This window comes from Columba livia, chromosome 3 (genome assembly GCF_036013475.1).
Source record: "Columba livia isolate bColLiv1 breed racing homer chromosome 3, bColLiv1.pat.W.v2, whole genome shotgun sequence".
Classification (NCBI taxonomy): Eukaryota; Metazoa; Chordata; class Aves; order Columbiformes; family Columbidae; genus Columba; species Columba livia.
The window spans coordinates 59,011,376-59,024,911 of NC_088604.1; the positions used below are offsets into that span (position 1 = coordinate 59,011,376).

Below are 13,536 nucleotides of genomic sequence, written 5' to 3' on the forward strand. Positions count from 1 at the left end.
TTCAGATCACAGGTTCTCTCAGTACTTTGCCAGGGTTTTGTTAATTGGTAATAGTAGCTATCAGGGTGCTCAGGTGTATGTTTAATGGCTCCAAACATTCATGGGATTCCTCCTTTTTTCTCTTCTGTCAAGATTTCAGTCATCAAGACACAAGTAACTGGTGCTGGTGAGTTCCAGCATGTTAAATACTTCCCTCTGACCCAGTGAGGAGGAGTCATGTTTATATTGGGCTGATGAAATGAGATGACTTGTTTGAGGAAAAGGCAGTAGACAAAATATTCAGGAGAAACTGGAAGCTGTCAGAGCACGGACTGCTTGGTTGTCAAAGTGATGACTGACTTAACTCCACAGCATCCTAATTTTTTTCCAGGTTTGCAGAATAATTCCAAACTTTTAAAATCTAAACTGAGGCTGAAAACTGACCAAAAACTCCCTACTGCATACACACAGATAAAAAAGTGTGATTTGTTTTCTTTTTTATTTAGAAATAGGGTAGATTCTATGCTAAAAGTTGTGCTTAAAGAAAGCCCCTTCATAGTCCCTGCATGAGCTATATGGGAGGTGGGTCCAGATGAGTGATTAAAGAGAGGAGTGTAGTAGATAGTGCATTATGAAGCTGCTGCTTTCCAACACAGCAAATGGGCAGGAGATGACAGAGCTTCATTCTCCATCCCATCTTCAAAATATGGACCAGGAGAAAGTAACTGTGAGGTCCTTTTTCCAGGGCACAAAAGGAACCATAGCTCTCAAGATGGCAATTTCCAATCCATACAGCTCCCAATGCTGTTCAATATATCCCCTCTCTGGGTTCATGGTGCAGCTGCAGTCAAACTTATCATTACTATTAAATGAAGATATCAATGATTAATAGTGCCTCAGAGATTTCTCACAGTAAGTCTCTATATTCACAGTTCTTTCCTTTTTCAAATGTATTTTGAATATTTCCAGCCAACAGGAAAATTGCTAATGGATTCTTATGTCTGGTTTTAAAATACAAAAATTTGTCTTTATTTAGCTCTTTCCTGAGCAAACCTACCCTGGCCTATGATTTCCCATACTATGGAATAACAGAATCCTTTCTTTTCAGGGGCAACAGAGAGATTGAAATAGTGTACTGAAGATGGCACACCTGCATAGTGATTTTTTTTCTGCAATCCATTCTTTCTTTAGAAATGATGGGAAATCAATGTTTCTCTAGAGATTTTTATTGCCAGTCTGTTTATCTGCCAGAACCTCTTCAATATCCATCTTAGCTGGCTGAGAATTATCTTTACAGGGTGTTGAGATGAATGGTTTGTCAGACCTTCTGCCTGATGATTTTTACAAACATTTCTAATCTTTTCATTGAATAATAGGTTAGCAAAAAGTAAAATACATATTATGTGCCATTATGGACTGTCAAACTTGCTGTAAATCCTAATTAAATTATGAGATTGTACCCTTTAAAAGTATGGAAAAATACCATTAATTTTAATGTCTTATGTGTCCAAAATAATGAGTAGATTATGTTTTTGTCACACTCAGATTATTTGTCAAGAAGTATATCTTCCCCACAGGCTGACACTGTCTTTGATGAGAAAGAATGATATTCTTGTTGATGATTTTCTTAATATCACTGGCAAAATTTTGATTATCTACTGCTAATCCTGTTTGTTTAAGCTACAAATCCCGATCTGTTCTTTCTAGCTGATTTAACTCGCCATCCTGCCATGTAGTAGGTCAGATGGCAAGGTGTTTGATCCACTGTTCCACATCTCCTTGGACTTTTCCAGATTTTTTCCATCAGCTCTTGTAATCTCTTCTTAATGTTACTTGGTCATGCTTCAGATATAGCACCATTCTATGAGAAATGAGTAATTACATTATTTATCTTTTTACCATTCTGCCAGAAACCACATGCATCAAAACCAGATACTAGGAGTTCATATTTCTTAAAATAATTGAAAGAGCTCAGAAAAAAACACAAAGGAGCAAAGAAATCATCAGCATGCATTTTGCTAGAAAAACGTCATGAAGTTAAGACCTCGCTTGTAGTATTGGGAGCCTTTTTCTACATTGTGCCTCAGTTCTAAAGAAAGCCCAGAAAAATAACAGCATGTATCAAGCTGAACTTTTAAATTTTAAACTTAGTACCTTCCATCTCCTCTAACAGATGTGGACTCTGGGTTTTTGTCCATCTCTAATATAAAGGTTGCTACTGAATGAAATAAGAGGTGCTTTCAAGCCATGTAATCCAGTTTGTGACCATATGTTCCCCATTTCTGTTTCACACTGTGCTGTTTTCACTTCATGACACTAAGTTTTTGGGACACAATGTCAGTAATCGCCTTCCGCACAAAGACTGTGGTGAGGTGGACACGCTGCTGAGCTGCTGGAGGGTGTTTGGGGAGATGGTGGGGCCAGGAAGGCAGAGTTGCCTGGGCAAGATGTGGAGGTCTTTTGTCAGGGAAGGATGCTGGTGCTTCACAAACAGCGGGCAGGTTCTCATCACACCCGGTGTGCAGTGAGGTAAAATCACACATAGACATGACGTTAACATTTTTGGTGTGCTATTCTGGCTGGTGCTGGGCCAAAAGCAGTGGGGGTGACAGTTTGGGGGATCTGCCTGGGCTCACACAACCCTGCCCTGGGACCTGCCTGTCTGGGGCTGGCACGGGATGAGGGTGTGGGAGCAGCCAGCACCGGCTGTGGGGACAGGAAAGTCACTTCCGAAACAGCTCTGCCTATTCCTCTCTATTTCCTTGACTGCTGCAGGGGCAGCAGGAAGCCCAGCTGCCCACATTTCTCCGTCTTAAACATGCCTTTCTCCTCCTACTGCCTTTCCGTTGGCAGAAGGAGCTTGTCCCTGGACCCTTGTCCACTGGAGAGTGACATCCAATTTCTCCTACGCTGCTGAAAAACTTGGAGGCAGTTGTGGCTATGTTGATCTACTTAGTTTTACTGGATGAAAACTGTAATAATAATAGTGCTGATGCAGTGCAGAACAAGACTTTCAGCTGTTGCAGTCATCACAGTTCTGCCAGCTTTGAAGAAAATAATCTGTTCATGCCAGTCCAGTATCTGGCTGCCTTCTAAAGAAATCAAGTAACACTGAAATCACCAATGTCCCTCTTGAACAACATTGCCTTAACACAATTACTGTTTCTTGCAAGAATACCTTGCACCTCTTACCCTCAAATTTGAATCAAATTCTAACCACAAACCACAAATATATATATATTTTTTCTTTTTGCCTTATTTCCCTTGCTTGGATTATGCTATTCAGGGTTCTGAGTAGCTGATGAACCCAAATTCTTTCATGCACTGATTGCAAAGCTAATCAGCTAAATGAAATGGGACTGAAATACTGCTATTTGCTCTGATTTCCAGGAATAGAAATAGCAACCACAGCTTTAATTCTTGAGCTGAGTTATTCTCAGGATGCTTGCTTACACTCACCTGAGAGCCAGCAGGCATCTGGCTGCAAGACTTCATGGACTCACTTTTAAAAATCAGAAAGAAGGCAGGGAGGACAAGTACGACAGAGCTCTATGGGATTTCTCCTAAATTAGAACTCTCACCATGGGAGACTGAGCAGCTTGGGGCATTTGGTAAAGGGAAATTGAAGCCATGCACCTTGAGGCTGCCAATCTGTATCTGATCCAGGACAGTACTGTCTGGAAGCCTTTAGCATCCAACAGCTCTTCTCTTGCCTTTGTGAAGCTGCTAGTGGCCTCAGCCCCACTCCTGGTGGGTATACATCCACAGCACAAGGCCACCTTCACAGCTGGCATGAAGCTGCGGCCTTACTCATGGTCACAGCAGAAAGGTGAGGTGAGGATGAGGTGGAGACGAAGCACCTTCCTGGCCTTAGAAGAGTCCCCAGTGGTCAGGGACAAGGCGTGTAAGTGAAGGGGTGTGAGGAAGACACCATTACTGGTTAATGTGCATCGAGGAGAGGAGTTTGGCTCAGAGAGACCCTGGGCTGGAGGGGTGTGTGGTAAAGGGTGGTAGAGAATTGGTCAGAAAGCATTGGATGGGGCAGGGCAGAATAAGTAGTGCAAAAATGTCACCTTAGTAAGAAAGCTGTCTGCATACAGTGCACATCAACAGCAGTCATCTTCTGTCCCTATACAGCATTTCTCATGTGAGAATTGTGTGCAAGAGGAGCACGTTTCTGGTGCACAATTGGCTAATTTCTGTGAAAACTGGTGGGAAGGCAGGGGATGCTCCCTGTGTGCACTTTTGCAAGTCCTAGCATCCACTGGAAAAGTGCACACATAGTTACTTGTGCCCTTGGTTTCTCATGGTGCACAATTGCTTGTCCCTCACAATACACATTGATCTTCCGCAGCTCTCCAAATAAATGAAAAAGAAGCAATATCAGGACTAACAGCAGCTCCAAGATCATCACAGATTAGACTTGTTATTGGGCTAGAAGTGACAAAGAAGTAGAACAGCAAAAAGGAGATCACACACAGCAGCAGGAGGAGAAATAACTCATTGCAGCAGACCCCCATTTCCCAGAACAAACCGAAACATTCAGTTCTTACTTGCTACCTGGGGATAAGATTTAATTGAACCTTGGGGCTGGCCATCCAAACACAGGCAGGTGATCAGGTAACGTGAGCCACTTGATACCTACCCGAAAAAAGAATATGGGTTGGGTGTGCAGTGCCTAAACTAATTACTCCAAAATGATTGCCTGGATTTGGGCCAAGCATTATCTCACTTGTCCTCAGCGCTACTGCAATGGCATGAGGGGAGCAGAAAATGCAGTAACCTGAGAGGGAGATAAGAACAAGAGAGAGGGAGAATTGAGAATGCTCGTTAGCTGTGAAGGAGATGTTCTGTCTCTGCACCACTCTTTTGTCCAGCTTCAACAGCAGTGAAGCAGCCAAGCAGCCTTTGTATCTTGTCTCTTCCTTTTAAAATGGATTAGCAGCCAGAAGCATTGTCCACACATACATAGTTTAAACACCATGAATTATTTTTTTTAAATTTTTTAAAAATTTTTTAGGCCTTGCTCTCCGTAGAGCTAGGCTCATAGCCTCATCCTACTGAAGAAGAAAATGTAGAGATTCGAGATTAATTTTTACAATGGAGACCACAAATCCCTGGTCATAAAAAACCTGTCATCTTAACTTTTTAAGCAAGTCACTGGTTGTATAGTGAATATAATATTGGCTCATGCTGAGTAAAACAGAGAAGTTCTGATCCAAAGGATTATTTGGCTTGATGAAGAGTTCCCTTTCCTCTCATAGATTTAAAGCAGAGCTACAGATAATGGTTATTTTATTGCAGGTGGAGAAAAATATTCCTTCAGTTTCTGATATAGTAGAGATATATAAAGTATAGAGAAATATAGAGTCCCCTCTAGGAATGTAGGATGAACAAAGAAGACAAAATTAGAAAGCAAAAAAAAAAAAAAAAAGACAGCAGCAAGCACATCTTTTATCGTTCATTTACTGTCATCTGGAGAAAATGTTATTTTTCATCTAGGAATTGGGAACACAAGTATTGTGCTTAAAATGTGCCTGGAAAGTGTGGGGTCAGACACTAACACAGATGTATTTATGGGGAAAGAAGGCACCTGACACTTACCTTGCTAAGGGCTGTACTTCAGGTCGTTCAATGGATGCAGAACTTATTGTGTGAAGCCCACAACAAACACCAAGTAGGAGGTGAAATAATATTTAAAAGCTATAACTTTTCCTTCTGTTTGCTGTTCTGGTTTCAGTGACACTTCATATATGTGAATAAAGTAAATGAGTATTTTAGTAATAAATAAAACATCAGAAAAGAATAGGCAAGACTGTGAAATTGATAAATTAGTCTTTACAAGAAAGGACAAGTAGGACTCTCATTAAATGAATCTAATAATCCATCCCTAATCCACTTAGTCAATGCTTAGAAAGCCAGTAAATGCTCATTTTTAACTCTTGCTCCATAGTGACATACTCTTTCAACTTAATGTAGATTTGTTTAAACCTGCAGAAGAGCAGAGCCACGAAACGGCTTCATTGCTGCCCTAGAACCTGCAGGCCACATTTATCCTAAGAATAGGTAAACCCTGACCATTTATGTGTGGTTTGCCTGGCCTTCTGCAGGGTGTTGGGTGTGAGCTGGACACATCAGTGTTGTCTTTGTTCCAGACAAAGACAGAAGACATTCAGCTTTAACCAAGAGAGCACAGCTGAAGGCTGGAGGGCAGGACAGTTTCTGTTTCTGAACTTCAGTCTGGCTCTACCTAGGAGCTGTAGTTGACCTTAATACTGACATAGAATACCATGTTGTTTCTTGATCAAGTTATTTGCTTCCTCTTCCCCTGCTCTTGCTTATTTTTTTCCTTTTTCCTTTTCTTTTTTTTCCTTTTTCCTTTTCTTTTTTCCTTTTTCTTTTTTCTCTTTCTTTTTTCCTTTTTCTTTTTTCTTTTTCTTTTTCCTTTTTCTTTTTTCTTTTTCTTTTTATTTTTCTTTTTCTTTTTCATTTTCTTTCTTTTTTGTTTCTCTTTTTTCTTTCTCTTTTTCTCTTTCTTTTTTCTATCTCTTTTTCTCTTTCTTTCTCTTTCTTTTTCCATTTTCATCTTTTTCCCCGATCTTTTTTTCTCTGTCATCTTTGGTGGTCATCTATATTTATAGACAAAGGGCCCCAATGTGCTGTACATGCCTGCTGCTTTCAAGGGAACCCACAGCCAAAATCACCTGTGACCTTTCCCAGGAGCACAGGTAGAAAACTCTTCTTGAGTGAGATAAAGAAATTAGAATTTCATTCTTCTGTGGTTTACTCCTAGGAATGTGTTTTGGCAAGATGCTAAGAATAAACCAGTTATTGAAAGGGGGATCTGGGAAGTTGACAAGCATGGCTAAGTCCAGCAGGGAGGGAAATTTGATGAGGAAACAAGATGCTTTGTAGATCAGTGTGCAGTGATCAGTCTTTTGAATGCTGGTATTATTATATAAGCAAAAAAGGAGGGGGGTACTTATTGTATCTGACAGCTACCACCTATACAGGTATTCTTCAAACTAATGAAGAACATAATGGTGTGTCTGTTTATAAAACTTGAGTGAGACTCCTGCATTTTCCACAGGCCAATTAAATGTGATGGAAAAGTAAAGACAACTTTTATTTTTCTTTTCTCTTGAATTAGAATCACTACAGAAAGAACAGGTAAAAGCATCCAGTGAATATCCTGCCCTATCACTGACATACTGCCTTAAATCTTGGAGACTATGCTCATCTCTAAACAAAAAGTGTGTTACATATTTGAAATGCAGACACCACATTTTGTACACTGTAAACATGTTCTGAGAATACCAATACCCAAGGATCCAGAAATCATTGCACACTGGTATGACTGATATTACTTGCTATCACGCTATACAAAAGCAGACAAGTTAGGAAAAGCCAGTAGTAGAAAAATCAATTAAATTGACTTCTGAATCCATCACAAAGAAATGCAAAATTCTAAAATGTCCGATAAAAACAATAGACAAGCTTAGATGTAATAGTTCTGTTCATTTTTTTCCTTTTTCATAAACAACTAATTCTTGTTTTGAAAACTATGGTCTCTGTATATTTTAAAAATTGAATGATAAATATTATTTACCCCTCTACATCTTCCTCTCCTGTCATCATATGCAGATACAAACAAAAGTAACTCATTAAGCTTACTTAGAAGTTTGCACCAGGTTCTGGTAATAAGCATTATGTCTTGGTGTGTGCATGTGTGAAAAGAGAGAAAAAGTGAGGCAATGCTTTCAACTTCAGATAAATCTCTGGAATATTTTACAGAAGTTATTCACACATGACAGATAACACCCGACATTATTAATGCAGAAAATGCTTAGGGAAACAGAATCATTTACATACTTCCCTGAACAGCCTGTAGGTTTGATTCAAAAATAACCTATTTGCAATGTTATTTGATTATCCTGGACATTAATAGGCATTTTTGTTTCATTTTCTTTACTGTAGCTAATAAGTTGGCAAAGACCACCTGGAGCTAGCTGGAGATCAGTGTTTCCAGTCCTGTCTGCAGAGCCCTTTCCCTTACATATGGACTGATTTGTGTGCAAGCAAGATTTATCATGAGCCTAAGCCTCTCTTTCTCCCCAGGACATTATCTTAGGAAGTGTTTTTTTAAGTAGCAATTCCCAAGTTCAAGTGAAAAACACTTATGGAGTCAGCTTATTGAAGGGAAAGCTGAAGTATATTTATGAATGTTTACACATAACATACGCACATACTTATAGACATGCTATGGGATATAACACCACCTGGACTGAGGCCAGATCTCACTGTTTATACACACAGAATGTATGGCCTCATTTTGTTCAACTTTTTCTGAATTGCAGGGATAATCTAAGTGTAAATGAGTCCCTGCCTGAGTTATATCTTTATTGAATCAGTTGCAGGAGTAAGTACTTAGTTATGTTAACATTTTATAGGTGGAACTTCCAAACAGAAAACAAAGGGGCCATTTTTCCAAAAATTCACTGTTGCACTCATATATTAAGTGCAGAGTGTGGTTCTAGTAAACCCTATTTTGAAGAGTATATTCAGTGCTACCTGCCACTAGTGATCTTGCTTCTTAAGCCACAGTTGACTGAGTACTGCTAAGGAAGTCCTTGAGTTTTGGAGTCTCACATGAATTATTATCATAGAGCTAGTTTAGTCCAGGTAGCATTGCTTTACATATTTTTACTTTGCACAACAGTAAATAACTCTACAGAAGTTTTAAGGGTGTGGAAAACCTAAGTTGAATTTGCATGGATGCCCTGTCATTCTATTTTTCTGCAATTTCCCTTCATCTTTACTGTAAGCTTATTAGAAACAGTCTTGTATAAATTTTCCAGTGTACTGTGTTTTCCTCAAACAAATAATCCTACCTTGTTGGAGGACTGTTGGAAATTTTTAGAGTGCTTGCCACAGCCTATTCAAGCACTGTGTGATTTTAGGTAGAAGAAAATTTAGTTCCAATAGCATTCTGCATATTATTGTCATCTCAAACACTTGATTTGTTGTCCCTCTCTGCACACAAGTTTTTTGATCCTTTAGATTCTAGCTGAGAAATCAGTATCTATAGAGGACTTCAGATTATGCCCACAATTTACAGCCAGTGGTTTGGCTTCATGATTGCTGGTGCAAAGTATAAAGCATGTCTTTGAATTGGTTTCTATCATAATTTTAAAGCTGTTGGTTTTTTTTTGTCTTACAGTCACTGCTGAAAAACCTGGAGGTTGTCCAGATCCTAGACTTTTCATAAACATCTTTGATATAAATCTTTTATGACTCTTCTCCACTCGTCTGTGTTATACTGAATAGTGAATATAAAGGCAGACTCCCCAGATAGTGACTCACAGGAATGCAACATTCAATCTACACAAAAGAAATATAATACCCTAGCAGCTAATTAAAAAAGCATTACCTTCTACCAGTGCTGACCTACAACTATGCAGGGAATAAAGATGGGTGCCTGTCAATCAAGTTTACCTAACAAACCCTGGCACAATATTATGATGAATGGACAGATCTAAAAAAGGGTGATATTGCTCAGAACTCTAAGGTACTCTTAATACCACGTTTAAAGAAGCAGAAGGCCTCATCAGTAATTTGAAACCTCAGCCTGCATGCTAGGGATATACCAGTGCTAAATTTGCCCAGTACTACAGATACTAGACATGCAATATGTGGAAGGACCATTATAGACAGCCATGGGGATTTTGATATACTCAGCATCAGGGTGTTCAAACCACAACAGTATCTACAGACACCCTAAAGTCTGTGTACTAATATTTAACATTTTTTTCATCATTTCAACAGCAGAATAAGCACTAAATTTTAAGTGTTTTTTTTGTTCCAAAGATATTTTGTTGTATGTTTGCAACTTCGCGACTGCTGGTTTTGGGTCACTCTCCATTTCTACTTTATCATTAATTAAGACAAATACACCTGCCATATTTGATGTAGAAATAGCATCCATCCACACTGTTTCTGCAATGCATTTAATCCCTCTATCCTACTGACCATGTATTTCTTCATCTAGATTTGTATCAGGCAGCCTGTTGCCCCAGACTTCTGTGACAATCCAGCCACAGCACCCTTTGATACAGTGAGAAATGGCTTGTGGAAAGTGTACCTTTTGTTTTCCTTGAACCAGTTAAGAGATGAGAGAGTAAATTCCTAGTCATTTATATTAGTTCCAGAGTACTTACCTGAAGAGCAATATAAAAATACGGATTAAAATGTAATTTAACAATGCTTTAAGTGAGAATACAAGGAGCAATCACCTGCTCTGTTCTCATGAGACCTTTTCTTTGCACAAGTGTGTTCTCTCTAGATTCAGGGTGGTGTAAAGGGATCCTACCATGAGAGCAAGACAGTCAGGCATTTTGTGATGTTTCATCACCTTGTTTCTGGATTTCTTTTCCCGAGTTCCCTTTTGTATTGCTCAGTTCAGACTGGAAGAGGAAAGCCCTACAAAGCAGAATGATTGTCTTTTTGCTATTAGGACACAAAAATTTTTGAGTCACACAGATCTAGGAGTGTGTGTAGAGGCAAGGACAATAGTAGGGAGGGAGAGAGGATTTGGGGAACAGGATTTCTCTTCCTGCCCTGGTCCTACCATACTTCCTTGTTCAGCTATGGCCAACATCTATTGAACTTCTCCTGGAAAAGTGAAAAAGTCCACTCTTTGTCCCCACCAAGCAGGGCATCAGTATGGTCATACTGAAGGGCAGGCCTCTGTAATTATTTTGTCTGTCTTAGCCTATAGGATGGATACCTGGAGTATAAAATGAACAGCTGTAGCTGTTGCTCCATTAAATGCAATGCATTAATGAGATAGAGTTAGAGGCTCAATGGAAAACTTATCACATCCAGCAAGGGAGAGGAAGGCAGCAGGCTCCATATCACTGTTTCAGTGAAAATTAGTAAATCTTTCCAGCTGTATCAATCTCTGTGGGGCTTTTCATTCCCTTGAATTAAGATCTGTAACTGTATTAACACGCAATACTTAGTTCCATCGCTACTGATCTACATGTTTGGGATTATATTAGACCGGTGCTTGAGAGGATAACAAATGGACAAGCATGGCATGATGAACTGAGGAGAGGGATGAGGGAAAATGTAATTGCCACAAATGTAAAGCCCAATTAAAGCTGACTGGCTGTGAGACTTAGTTAATCACCTTAAGGAGGAGGAGATGACTTTTCAGGGTTACGTGATGTCACTGTTGAGGTTCTTGGTCTCCAGGACACAGTGGAAGTGACCACATATGGTGGCTAATGGTCAACAGCAGCACAAACAGGAAGGCATGGAACCAGGGGTAACCAGAAAACACAGCAAATGGAGTGAATGGTATCTGAAACCTGAAAGCAGGCAGATGAACACTGCTTCTTTATCCAGTCATACAACTTTCTGTTGAGTAAACGGAATTGTTCCAGATGAAATTTTCCATGTAAGAGCTGTTGTCAGGATGGGTGTTCCTGGGAAGCTGCAGTAAAAACAATTAAGCTTTCCTTCAGCTATTCTTCAGGCAGAATATACACCCACATATATGGCCTTCTCCTTGACCAATATATTGCCAGAGTTTGAAACTTGGTAAAGGTAAGGTTCTTTGTCCAAGCAGTGTGCTGACTTTTGGCATCCTTATGAAAATCTCCCCGAGTGATGCCAACTTGCAGACCTTTCACTTGCTGCACTCTGCACATGCTCAGCTGTGAACCCTTGAATTTTCCCAGTTGTATTTCCAGAATATTCCAGTTGCTCCACGCATGCTCCAGGACTCTCTGTGCAATTGCAGCTGTGGGTTCCTGTCTAAGGATACAGTTTCATGGTCAGCATAATTTGATCTAGCTGTGGGCTGCTACCCAAAAGGAATGGCCCCATTTTCTCTGGGATCCCCAACTGTGTTCTCTGAACTCTGCCTTTAAATCAGATCTAGCAACTGTACAACTGAACAGCTCATGGGGATGACAAAAAAAAAAAAAAAACCTTCCTATTTTTTCCTTCCCTCTGTTTTTTCACACTCAGTGCCAGTTCCAAGTATGTGAAACAAGGGCAATATGCCTGACTCTGGCTTTCTCTCATTGACTGCCCTGCTTGGGCATGCACTGCATGGAAGGAGAGAGCTGCTCACCAGGGTGTAGCAAGGGCACAGGCCAGAGCTAAGGAGCAGACAGTTGTGTAATATAGACTTATGAATTAATACATGTAAAAACTTCTGCTAAGTAAATGAGAGCAGTAAACTACATCTAGGGTACTGGATCTGCAAGTGCTTGTCTAGTACATAAGCCACCTGGGTACACAGTATCATACCTGTCTGTGTGCAAGCATTTTGATGGCCAGCAGTAAAGAGAAGGAATGAAAATATTACTATTATTAGTTCACCAGCACATACTGAAACAACATGAGATACTCTACAAATATCTCAGACAAACAAGCCTTCCAAGAAGAACTTACACAGTTGATGCAATGAGTATGGGCAATATATCTGCTGTCCTATACATGGTAAGAGGAACACAGCTCATGGTGCTGAAGGACCCACTCTTTCCCTGGGTTGGTGTTCTGGAGGTTAGCTATGTTTTTTTCCCTTTGATGTTCATGATCTGAAAAAGCCAACATTCTGTGATTTTGTGATTCTGTGATTCTGTGAATAGGGTGTCTTTATCTGAAACTGAAGCAAGATGAATCAGTGGTCTCCTCTGTGCTTGGAAGTACACTGTGCTGCCCTCTACTCAGCTGCTCGGAGTAGCGTGGGGACTGGCAGATATCACTAGCAAACTTTCCAGTGGTAAAGGAGAGATATCCCAAAGCTTTGATTTAATGTGGAGCTCTCAGCAGAGAAAGTAGTGCCCTGCTTGCCAACTTCTCACTTGGTGCTCTCTGTTGCATTAAAATGAAAGGGTTCCTTAACTCTTCCATAATACTTTCGGATTTTTACACACTAGTTCATGTATTCATCACAAGCTTTGTAGCAAAAGAATCCCAGGGAATGACCTTGATTTCTAGCAAAATGACTAGGAGAAGCAGCTTTTAGTTGTTTTATGCATATACAAACCCACGGTTATAAGGAAATAATGCACACACATGCACAAAACCCAAAGGCACTACAAGAAATATGGCTTTCAATATATTACCTAATCCAATTCAGAGCAACTCTCTGAGTACAAAGGCTGGGCTGGTGTGATATGATTCCAGCATATGGATGTAAAGAAATGCAAAAAGAAATGGAATTAGGTTGCTTATTTATGTTCTCTTCTACCCAGTGCACAGCATCGCTATCATTTTATCAGGATCCCCTGACACTCCTGATGAAGTGTGAGCAGATTGACTCACCAAAGCCACAGCCCAAATGAGTCTTTACTCTCTGATGTTCACGGACAGCTTGTGAAACTTTCCAGTTGATGCCAAGATGTCCTCTGGGAATACTACAAGGAGTTCAGGAAACCTTTTTTTTTTCCCTTTCTTTCTTCCTTTTCCTCTTTCTTTACCATGATGTCTTATTTTATAGCAGAAGGACTAAAATCTCACTATGGGAAATAGAAACTTGTG

At 39.9% G+C, this 13,536-nt stretch overlaps 1 long non-coding RNA gene across 3 annotated transcripts in view; it reads left to right on the top strand.

Annotated features, from left to right (window-relative positions):
- Positions 1–13,536, top strand: part of LOC135579056 (uncharacterized) — a 48,036-nt gene that overhangs the window by 16,410 nt on the left and 18,090 nt on the right. For 2 of the 3 annotated variants that reach the window (XR_010471370.1, XR_010471368.1), the window contains one exon: positions 725–891. This is a non-coding gene — a long non-coding RNA (uncharacterized LOC135579056). Of the gene's footprint in view, positions 1–724; positions 892–1,087; positions 2,093–13,536 lie in introns of those variants that run through there. The other variant, XR_010471369.1, reaches the window with a different exon arrangement.